The sequence below is a fragment of the Protopterus annectens genome, chromosome 10.part0, assembly GCF_019279795.1.
Source record: "Protopterus annectens isolate FY-2018-M chromosome 10.part0, PAN1.0, whole genome shotgun sequence".
In the NCBI taxonomy this organism is placed as follows: Eukaryota; Metazoa; Chordata; order Ceratodontiformes; family Protopteridae; genus Protopterus; species Protopterus annectens.
The window spans coordinates 1429704473-1429717345 of record NC_056744.1 but is presented as its reverse complement, the minus strand read 5'-3'; positions in this window follow the sequence as shown (position 1 = coordinate 1429717345).

Sequence of the window (12873 nt, the reverse complement as noted above, 5' to 3'; positions counted from 1 at the left end):
ACTCATCAAAAACTTGGACACATTTTCCGTAGCAAGAAATACTTAACTAACACTGCCTGACTAACTCTTTCCCAGGCTTTATTACTCCCAACACTCTTATACAGCTGCCACATATTCACAAACCTAAATTCTACACTTATTCCAAGTGTGAAACTATCTATAATAAGATCGCCAGATTTGCAGCTAACCAAACCTACAAATCACACCACTGCTTAGCACTACAGCAACTAGACTGGCTAGAATTCTCTCAGCTGCTCCAACTATACCAACTACAAATCATCCACTCTATCCTCTATCTACCCCCCTTCTGCCCCAGCCTCTCCACTATCATATCCAAATATTCCCCTGCTAGGATGCTGCGCAGATCAAATCAAGAATTATTAGACATCTACAAACTCAAAACCAAAATAGGCTTCCTCCTCTATAACTATAACCCAGCTACATCCTGGAACCAACTCCCCTTGGAAATAAAATCCCTCCAGCATAGAAGAGTTTCAAATTAGCCACAAGGGAATACCTAAAAACAAAGTGGTCTTGCCACTGTAGCCAACCACCCTGAAACCACCATCCTTTCACCTATTTCACCACCTCACTCTTAATGTATCTCTAACACTATTCCCCTGCCTCTTCTACCTCTTCCCTTCCTCTATTTCCAACCATTCTTAATTCTTACAGTCTCAAAACAACCTACCTGTCTAGTCTGTCTCCTATAATCAACCTCCCCTATATCTCCTACTAGCCATTCTTATTTTCCTTTCTTGTTTCCAAACTCCTATACAACTAGATCCTACCCACTTTAAAAAAGCTTCTGCCTAACTATTAACTCATTTTGCTCTAAGCAGCTTAAATAATATTGTAACTAGTCACATTTTCTTCTGCTAATTGTTTAAAACCTTGTTTGTAACAACTCACATACTTGTCTGCCAATTGTTAATACTCTGTATAATTGAATTGCATGAGGAGCTTTTTTTTCTCTCCGGGTCTCTGGTTGTAAGATCCTATAGCTGATTGTTACTACTATGTTACTAAATTTAATAAATTGTTTTCTAGTCCTGAGGAGCTTTTCTTCTCGGGTCTCTGCTGAAAATGAGCCAAAAGCACAGCCAGACTAACCCGGTTAACAAATGTAAAATAAAATAAAATAAAATAAATAAAATAATTGACTGTCAAAAAGTTAGATCTTTTATGTAACATTCTCTGACAAAAGTTGAATGACAGACTGTCATTTGAGCAGCCACAACTGCTTAATTGACTTGTGGTGCTGCTTGCAAGGATGAATTGGAACCTGTTCTGCAATGACCCTTAACAACTTGCACCTCAAGTGGCAGTCCCTTTGACCCACCCTTTCTGCTTTGTTTTCTTAATCTAGATAAGGCATTCAACAATGTCACTTATTGGAGATCTACTGTCACTCTGCGCATAAATGGTTTACAAGCTACCTAACAGACAGGTTTCAGTCTGTCAAATGAAATGGTAGCACGTTTCTGCTCTTGGCATCCTGAGGCTGACATACTTTGTGTAAGGCCCTCTCCTTTTCACCATTTGTATAACTGACATGGGAATGCCAAACTTGTATAATATACTGATAACTCAACCATTCTTCTTGCTGATGACTCCAATTTATTTGTGATTTCTAAACTGCAGAACATCACCCAAAAGACTTGGAGAAATTAAACCAGCAGAACTTCTTTAGATCTACACAAACATGACTAAGTACAGAAGGCCTTCATCTCAATTTAAGCAAAATTAAGCCTGTGTTCTTTTCCATCCAGCACCAAATGTTATCTAATTCTTTATCCAGTCACCATACAGCTTAATGTTTAGCTATTATTTCTTCTAATAAATTGTAGATGAGGTTAGCTTTACCAGATTACTTAGTCTTATAATAAATAACCAGATTGTTATTTATGCACATTAATACTGTTTTAACTAGAACAAACCTAAGGACAGGATGACTCTTTAGAGCAAAATCATTTTTTATCAAATAATGCTAGTTTCTCTATATAACAACTAAGTACTGGTTTCACCCTGTTATTTATTCAGCATATTTTTTAACAAACTTACATTGTTCCCTTCTACATAAATTTAAACAGGGTTACAGCAGGATAGCAAGGTTTTCCACAGGTTACATGGCAGGATACATCTCTGTGCAGACTGTTCCCATCTAAAATGGCTAGAATTTGACCAGCAGTTGTCACTCAGCTAACTAAAAAATGTCCATAAGCCATACTACTCAGCCAAATACTCACCTTAAATTACAGTCTTGTATGGCATAAATCTTGCTAAGACCTAAGATCCACAGGACATCTAGTTCATAATTCTAAATCAAAAATAAATATGGAGATATGTGCTACCAGCATATTTTGGTAAAAAAAAAATGTGAAAGGATTTCTTAACCTTTAAGATATTTCTTTGACAAGACTGCACTCAAATGTGAATTGAGGAATTATCTTGCACAAGGGAATTGTGAAAGTGGTTATTAAAGAAGTAATATAGGCAACAAATTAAAAGGATTATTATGATTAAAGAGTTATAGACTATAAATGTATTTAATATTATCATGCCATTAAAGTATATATAATATTGAGTGATGTGAGAAATTACCCCTACAGTGCCTTCAGTTTTGTGCCAATTATATTAATACCGCTTTTTGTCACTAACTGGTACCCAGAATTATTAGCACTGTTAAACATATACCCTGTTTTACTGCATATATGCAGTTTAATCACTGTCACTTAGCTTTGCTTATTTTCTTTACCCAGTAGCATTTAATAGTACTTGTTCCACTCAATTTATAGTCTTTTTTTATACTACTTAGTGTCTTTCAACATATCTTCTTATATTACTTTGCCAGGATGTAACTAGACATATGCCATGTACTCAAATGAGTATATATTTTTTCTGCGTACCTGTTAGATTCGTGGGTTCAAATGAACTTAAGAAGCCTGACTGCCATAACCATGTTTATATTTTCTACTTCTTGTGTATCTGTATATATATATATATATATATATATATATATATATATATATATGTGTGTGTGTGTTTGTGTGTATACTCTCTGTTGAAATGTCAGCACTTGAAATGCTGAGTGCTGAAAAGCCAAAAAAAGACCAAAACCTCATAAGAGAGCAAATCTCAAAAATCACTCTTACACTTAAAACTTATTTTCCCCCCCATGTGGGGGCAAGCCCTCCTCACCCCTCGAACTTATATATATATATATATATATATATATATATATATATATATATATATATATATATGTCAGCTCTGAGATTGCCATGCCTCAGAGAAAAGGGAACAGGATATGTTAAGTCTCATCCTTTGGCCATTCAGTCTCTGCATTTTGGGACTCGCTGTAGCAGATCTCTACATTTCATATGTTTACCATATAAATATGTGTGTGTTCTTTGCATATGGGTTATATACATCTGATCTAAATACATTTCATTTGAGCACAACTAATAAAAAAGTGATCTAATATATGCTTTTTCTAATCCTAGCCTACACTACTTGAGTAGTAATAAAAGCTTACCATTTTGTAGTTCCCGTGTTAATTATTTTACATGTTTATAAATAATTAAGGAGGCTATGGGGCAAAGCTTCCCAATTAATATTGGTTAGTAAGGTATGTTGGCTTATATGTAGTGGACCAGAAATGGATTAATTTTATATTAAATTCCTATACTTTCTTCAAGTTAAGTGAAGTTAAATAATTATCATGGACGATGTCAACATCAACTGGCAGAACTTAATTACAGACTCCCCATTAAACAGCATCAGCCTTTATGGTTTCACACAACTCATTACCAGTCCCACCAGAATACAAAACAGTAATAACCTAGGAGCTACCTTAGACTGGATCTTGGTCTCTGACCCCCACAAATATTCTAACTTTAATACCCTTCCTAACATCTTAAGTGACCACCTACCCGCTTATACCTACAGTCCCACCCTCCAAAACATTCAGAAACTTAACAAACTTTAATCAACAACTATTTAATAGCATTTTAAAAAACATCGACTGGTCCTCACTAAAAAACTGGGGTCCTAATGGAGAGATGAAAAGTCAGCAAGCAATGGAGAATAGTAGTGCTGAAATTGAATTCATCCTCAAGTCTTGGTGAGTACTTTCGCGAGGTGGACCCTGTTTTTCATAAAATCTCACCAAGGCGACACTGATATATAGACTGTATTTATATAGCATATATCATGGACAGAAGTAAGTCAAAAACAAAAAAGATAGCTGGGTGCACAAAACAAAAGTGCCCAATCCTAGTAGGTGCACTAGTGCCAGGACTGGAAAAAAATGACAGTGTAGAATCCTCAAAGTACAGAAATATTCCTATAATGGGGCCAGGCCAGACATAGGGGGGAGGATGCCCCCCCATTGTAGAAGGAAGTAACAGTCCACAAAAATCACAAAAATTGATTGGCCACAGAAGAGCCATAAACACAATAGAGTGGACTACTGAGGAGATGAAAGAAATTATGTATTGTTACTGTATGCAAAAAGCCCAGAATTTCCAGACACAAGATATACAAAATGATTAAGAGAGAAATTAGAGGAAAGAAACATACTTCTACAGGAAAAACTGACAGAAACTTCAAATAAAAAATTGCATTTATTAATACAACACATTTTTGAAAAACAATATATAGATCAAGAAACTTTGATCTGTTTGGAAAAAGAAGCATCTGAGGAAGTGCAAAAATATAAACAACTAAACCTAGAGATATTTGAAAAATATAAAAAAGAAATATGGACATGGGAAAGAAAGAGAGATTTGATATGGTGCGATATTTATGCAAAGGAGAAAGCCAAGTTAACTAATATAGAGAAGGCAGTCTCAAAGATATTCGAAGAGAACTATACAGGCAAAGGCATCCAGAGTTGGAAAATTTCACAATAAAAAAATTAATATCACAAAGACGTAATGTGTTAAAGAAGATTAGTAAAGCAGAAGTTAAAGAAATAGAAGCTGAAGTTGTTGTGAAGTGCCTGCGAAGTGAAGGATTTAATGTAAAAGGTCTAACACAGACTACATCACAGCATGTGATATAACAGAAGTAAACAGGATATATTACTGTTCTGCTAAATGAATAACTGATAAAGTTCTACCACAAGATCACAGGGTAGTGAGGGAAAGGAAGGGGAGAAAATTAATACCATCATGGAAGTATCGAATAGAAAAAATTATAAGGCAATTAAGACAAGAAGTGTCACTGTTAGAAGATTATAGAAGAGGAAATAGATCAACAAAAATGCTAAGAAAAATAGATGTGATTAAAGCAATGCACAGTATTAGAACAGACTAGGATCTATCATGCACTATCGCAAATAAACTAAAAATTTCAGCACAGGTGGAAAAATTTAGAAGATACACAGATAAATATAAAGGAAAAGTACAAAATAAGCAATTTACTGATGACCCAAAAAAAGTTTTATAGAGAATTGGGAAATAAGGTAAAATGAATTGAAAGACCGCCAAAAAAAGAGGAAGTAGATACATTTTGGAGAAGTATCAATGAAGATCCTGTGGAACATAACAAAGATGCTAAATGGATAGAAGAAGTAAAAGAAAAAATAAGTTTAAATGTACAGGATATGAAACTGGATGAAATAACAGCCAGAGAGATTGAAACAAAGTTAAGAAAAGCCTCTAACTGGAAAACTCCAGGCCCAGATACAGTACCTAACCTTGGTTTAAAAGTATTAACATCTTTGCACAAGGATTTAACCATAAGTATGCGCACCCTGAACAAACACCGCACTGGTTAACAACAGGCAAAACAATGCTCTTACTTAAGAATGAACCTGCAAGCTACCCTAAAAATTATAGACCAGTAACTTGCCTTCCAACGACGTATAAACTGTACATGGGAATTGACGCTGACAGAGTTTATAGTCATTTAGAAGAAAACTCAATTATGGCAGTAGAACAAAAGGGCAATAAAAGAAAGTCATATGGAACAAAGGATCATTTGTTGTTAAATAAAATTATAGTGGAGAACTGTAAAAAGGGGAAGAATCTAAGTATGGCGTGGATTGACTACAAAAAAGCATTTGATAGTATCCCACACTCATGGATAAAAGAGTGCTTAAAAATGTATAATATAACACCCTACACTGATTGACTACATTACAGTAACCATGAAACAATGGCAGACCACTTTGCAATTAAGCCATGTTAAAGGACAGACTATTATCCCAGGGATAAAAATTCAAAGGGGTATATTCCAGGGTGAGTCTCTGTCACCATTACTATTCTGCCTTGCCATTAATCCATTAAGCTGTTTACTTAACAGCTTAGGCCACGGCTACAATTTGGCTCCTAGAAAACAACAAAGTCTAATGACTTCTCATCTTCTCTTTGTCGATGATTTAAAACTGTATAGCTCATCAGATGAGGAACTGAAAGCACAGCTGCAGGTTGTCAAAACTTTTTTAGATCATATTAGAATGTCATTTGGTCTTGATAAATGTGCAAATGCAACTTTTAAAGCAGGAAACCTGCAGCACTAGGCAAACATCAGTTTGGGACAAGAATGTGATATAAAAAGAACTTGACCAAGAGGGAGTGTATAAATACTTGAGAATTGATGAAGGATCAGCAATAAAACATGAACAAATGCAAATAAAACTCAGTAAGGAATACTTTAGAAAACTTAAATTAATCCTGAGAACAGCACTGACATCTAGGAACAAGATCCAAGCTATAAATCAATTTGCTCTTTCTGTCCTAATGTACAGTTTTGGAGTGACTGACTGGCCCCAAAAAGTGTTGGATAGAGTAGATATTAAAACAAGAAGGATGCTTCATGCTCACCAGATGATTTATAAAAATCAGTGTATACCAAGATTATATATTCCCCGTTCCAAAGGAGGGATGGGCCTCCTTGAAACTGATTATATGTATAGATCTGTAATCATGGGACTCCATGCATATCTACTGACCTCACAAGATCCAAATGTAGTGAAAGTTTTGAAACATGAGGAGAATAAATTTAAGATGACTTCACTGCTTAATTTAGCATAAGCATATTGACGTCAAGCAGGAATGGAAATCAAACCAGAATTAGATAAAAACCAGGCAGCAACTGATTGTGCCAAAAAACAAAAGAAAGAATATAAAGTGAAGGACCAGATGAGAAGGCAAGAAATGTGGAAAAAACATAAATACAGCTGCAAGTATAGAAAACTTCTGGAAGAGCCTCATGTTGATCAAGAAAGAATGCAGGAATGGTTAAGGAGAGGCAAATTCAAACCAAGAAATGAAAGGTTAATATTGGTAGCCCAAGATAGTGGGCTACGTACACGTTGGTTTACAAAGTCCATTGAACATGCGGAAGAAACAGACGAATGTAGGTTTTGTAAAACTGAATTGGAAACAGTCACACACCTTGTTGCTGGTTGTGACACACTAATGGCAGAAGGACTGTTTACTGAAAGGCATAATAATGTGACAAGACTCGTGCACTGAGGATTGTGCAAACATTATGGTATGGAAGTGGCTGAAAAACACTAGAAACATGAGCCACAAAGCATCATAGAAAATGATGAAGTTTATATCACATGGGCTCACCCATTACCAATAGTTCAAAAGATAGATGCTAGAAAACCGGATATAGTGGTTCAGGAAAAGAAAACAAAAGTTGCACTGATCATTGAAATCACCACACCCAGTGACTATACTGTCTTGCATACAGAGAGAGACAAAGCCATAAAATACCAGGATCTGCAGACAGAAATGAGAGCAATGCAGAAGAAAGATACCCAGACAGTTCCAATAGTAGTAGGAGCAACGGGTCTTATAAAAAATAATTTACAATCATATTTAGATATGTTTGTGATGCCCATGCACTTGCCCAGCAATCAAGGAGCCTCAATCCTCACTACCAACTGCAGTGAAGGGCATCCACATAGGGGAGGATAACAAATACACATACACAGTAAAGTACATTTTCCCTTAAGAGCCCACAGAGATCACAGTCAGTCTGGGGCTGGTCTCTCCCTTTCTCTCCAGATCCCCAATAAGACTCCCCACTGGCACAGCTATAGGGTCCAGATTTAGCCTAGTGGACAAGCTAAAATCTCCAGCACCCTCTCTGTCCAACCAGTGCTTCATGTTCCTGCACAAATAGCTGACATTCACACACTTTGAGATATGAGTTATATACAAATACACAGACACTCATGGGAAAGGCTGGCACAGATTCTCCAGCTGTGCCCCCTTTCGTTCCAGTCTAAAAGGTAGCACCAGCTGCCATGACCCACTAATATCAGCTACTAAAAAGCCCCTTAACAAAGACTCCCCACTGGCACAGCTATAGGGTCCAGATCACAGCCTAGTAGGCAAGCTAAAACCTCCAGCACTCTCTCTGTCCAACCAGTGCTTTGTGTCCCTGCCCAAGTAGCTGACACACACACACACTTTGAGATATGAGTTATATACAAATGCACAAACACTCCTGGGGAAGGCTGACACAGATTCTCTAGCTGTGCCCCATTTCTGCCCAGTCTAAAAAGGTAGTGCCAGCTGCTACCATATCAGCTACTAAAAAGCCCCTGAACAAAGGGTGTTCAGTTATTACTGTGCAATATTATTATCCAAATGGTAAGTGTGATGGAACAGCAAAGCTTATTGGAGTGACTTGGACAGTATCACTATATACATGCAATGTACTCTAGAGCTTAAATTATCTCTACACAGAACAGCCACAGTTGAAAGGTTTAAAATATTTAATAATGAATAATAAAAACACAAGACAATACTTTTTACTACACAGTGCTAGTCAAGAGTTCAGACACAGGAAAATGCATACAATAATACAGTAGAATAGTTCTGGCATCAATACAGAAAAATAATCAGTCTAATCTTTCTATTTCCTAGCTATATCTAAAAGAAAACACATTTCTAAAATAAACTTACATATAGAGCAAAACAGTGCTGGTGATGTTGGATGTTCTGAAGACAAATGTAAAATGCCCTGTGATTCTGTCTCCTTAAATTGATAACACAGTACTGCTTCACATTACATCATTCTTAACAATTTTGTGGTTTTCCCAAGCTAACAGAAACTCAGAGGTTAATAGCCCTTTTGATCTTGCAGCTGGTCAAGAAGCCAGATGAATAAAATAAATTATACATGTAAATTCTAGCCATTAACTCTGGCCTCAAAACAATAGGCAGAATGCCTTTATCTAGACATCTCAGCTCTGAGTTTTGACATCAAACAATTACATAATGCTTGACTTATCAGCTTTCCTACAGCAGAGTGCACTGTTGTTACATTTTTGCAGTTCCACATTTAACAGCATTTTCTTCCATTTAAGAAAACAAGCTTGTGGCTTATATAAATATTTACAAATGACAGAATTATCTACAACATTCTATCTGGCTAGGCTAGCAGCCTTCACCTATCTTCACATATCTTACCCCCTGGAGAACTCAAGCTAGTTTTTCAAGTGACCCTTGAGAAATGTTGCTTGAGAGGGTTAGGTCTATCTGAGTATACCTTACCCCATTCCCTGTCTTGATACCCCATATGCATTGGCATTGCTAATCCCACTGAGGTGCTGCACTGACATATCATATGCTTGCAACCCTAGGCTCCATATTAACAACTTGGCATTTTACTGGCTGGCTCTGTTTAACCATGTTAGGGGATTGTGATCTGTAACTACAGTGAATTTTCTTCCATACAGATAAGGCTGAAGTTTCTGCAGTGCCCACACTATGGCTAGACATTCCTTTTGTACACCTGCATAGCATTCCTCCCTGGGTTGGAACCTATGACTGAGGTAAATCACTGGGTGCTCTTTTCCCTCTGAAGAAATCTGGCTAAGTACAGTCCTCACCCCATGGTTTGAAGCGTCCATCTGCACAACAAATTCCTTGCTGTAATTTGGACTGGCTAACACAGGGGATCCTCCCAAAGCTTCTTTAAGCTTCCGGAATGCCTTCTTCTCACATGCTGTGGTACACACTATCTTATCTGGCCTGTTCTTCCTTGTCAGATCTGTGAGGGGAGCAGCTATGGTACTATAACTGGGGATGAACTTTCTGTAGTACCCTGCTGTCCCTAAGAATGCCCTCACCTGCTTTTTGATAACAGGTACAGGCCATGCTTGAATGGCTTCTACTTTGGCAGATTCTGGCCTGATCGTGCCACTCCCCACTCTATGTCCCAGGTAGGAGACCTCTGCCAAACCCACCTGACATTTGCTGGGCTTAATGGTCAACCCTGCCCTCTATAGTCTGTCCAGCACCTCCCTGACATGTTGAAGGTGCTCTTGCCAGGAATGGCTGTAGATGGCAATATCATCTAAGTAAGCAGGAGCAAACCCTTCTGCTCCTGCTAGGATATGATCTACCAGCCTCTGGAAAGTCACTGGGGCATTTTACATCCCAAAGGGCATCTTTGTGAACTCATACAAACCAAAAGGAGTCACAAAGGCTGACCTCTTTCTAGCACTGGGAGTCAAGGGCACCTGCCAGTAACCATTGGTAAGATAAATGGTGGTAAGATACTTAGCCCCACCCAGCTGCTCTAGGACCACCTCTGTCCTAGGCATGTGGTAAGCACCTGACTCTGTTTGAGTATTTAATTTCCTGTAGTCCACACAGAACCTGGTGATGCCATTCTTCCTTGGCACCAGAACCACTGGGGAGGCTCAGGGACTGTTGGACTCTTGAATTAACCCTAGTTCCAACATCTCCTGTATCTCTTCCCTCAGAGTCTGTTTGACTCTCTCAGGCACCCTATAAGGGGCCTGCCTAATAGGCCTTTTGGGTCCTGCATCCACCTGGTGCTGCACCAGGTGGGTGCACCCTGGTTTCCCAGTCTACATATTCCCAAACTCCTGTAACACTGCTCGGACTTCTCGAACCTGGGTAGGAGATAGCTGCTGGGACACTGCTACCCCTTCCACTGAGGTGTCAGTTCAAGCATCACTGAGGAGATCCATGACCAGACCTCCCTCAGACTCCTCCTGCAACCCACTGCAAATACTCAGCACAAGGGCCTACCTATCATGGTAAGGTTTCATCATGTTAACATGGTACAATGTGTGCTCCTGCCTCCTGCCTAGCAGTTCTACCATGTAGTTAACATCACTTACCTTTCTTACTACCTTGTAGGGTCCCTCCCAGGCTGCTTGCAGCTTGTTGTGTCTGACAGGAATGAGAACCGTTACCAGCTGCCCTACTGCATAATCTGTAGCTCAAGCATTCCTGTCATACCATACCTTTTTCTGTTGTTGGGCTTCTGCCAGGTTCTCTTGGCCCAAACCCATGAGTTCCCTGAACCTTGTCTTGAGGTTTAGGACATATGCCACAACAGACTCCTTGTGAGATTCACACTCACCTTCCCACTCATCACAAATTAAATCTAGAGGTCCCCTCACCATATGCTCATACAGCAACTCAAAGGGTGAAAAACCTGTGGATTCCTGGGAAACCTCTCTGTAAGCATACAACAGATGGGGCAAATACTGGTTTGCAAATGATCATAGCATGGACTTGATTGTAGAGTTTAACCTCTCAACCAGACCATTAATCTGGGGATGGTAGGGGGTGGTCTTCAGGTGCTTCACCCCACAGTACTTCCACAGACAAGCCATCAGGTCTGACATTAAATTGGCACCTTTGTCAGTCAGTATTTCTTTTGGGAAACCTACCCTGCTGAAAATCTCTAGCAAAGCATTTGTCACCTTTTCTGCCACAATGGAGGACAAAGCCACTGCCTCAGGGTATCTTGTAGCATAATCTACCACCACTAGGACATACTTTTTCCCTGTGGAACATGGGGTACTCAGAGGCCCCACAATATCCATAGTTACCCTCTGAAATGGCTCCTCAATCACGGGCAAAGGCATCAAAGGAGTTCCCACCTAGTCTCCTGCCTTGCCTATCTTTTGGCACTGCATACAGGTACTGCAGTACCCTGTTACATCTCTGGAAATTCCAGGCCTGCATAATATGTCTCTTTGTACATTTTATGCCCATATGACCTGCAAAGGGAATATCATGGGCTATGGCTAGAAGTGCCAGATGGTAGGCTCTAGGCACTACCAACTGCTGTACCCTCTCACCTTCTAGCCCTCCCTCAGGTGTCCACTCTCTATACAGTAACCCCTTGTTCCAGTATACAGATTCCCCTTCCCTTGAGAATCAGGTGCCTCCCTAGCTACCTGCCTCAGGCTTTGCAATGTAGGGACTGAGAGCTGGGCCTGTCTCAACTCTCTCTTTGTAATCCTTCTCAGCTCCCCTGCCACAAGAAGTCTGGCATCCTCTGACAGCGGTGCCTCACTGTTAGCTTGGGTACTACTACTCATCTCTATCGATGCAGTCACTCTGTCCAAGGGAACATCAGTACCCACAAGCAGCTGTGGCTCACCTTCAGTCTCACTGCTATAGAGTAGCTCCCTCCCTGAAGTAACCACCTCACCAGTCCTGGCTGCAAGTATATGGTCTGTCTGGGTCTCCCCCAGACTACCAGACCCACATGCTTGTCTCAAAGCCTAACTGTGTGTAACTGCATAAACACATGATACTGCCTCATCCAAATCCTTCCCTATCAGGACATCTGCAGGATGGTAGTTCAGTACCCCTGATGTCTCAAGGCAACATACTATTGGCATTTTGTCTTTCCCACTTACTGGCACTCTCACCTTTTGCTCCCTACCTTGCCTCTGTAGACATTTGAATGCCACATGGTCCTACTGGTTGCATTCAAAACATTTAATCCTAAATCCTGGATGTGTACCTGGACTAGTGGCTTCCCCTGCTACTGGCAGATTCTGTTGGGACAGTCTGAGCTGCCCACCATGGGTTCCTTTAGACCCACGAGCAGTACTGGGGGCCC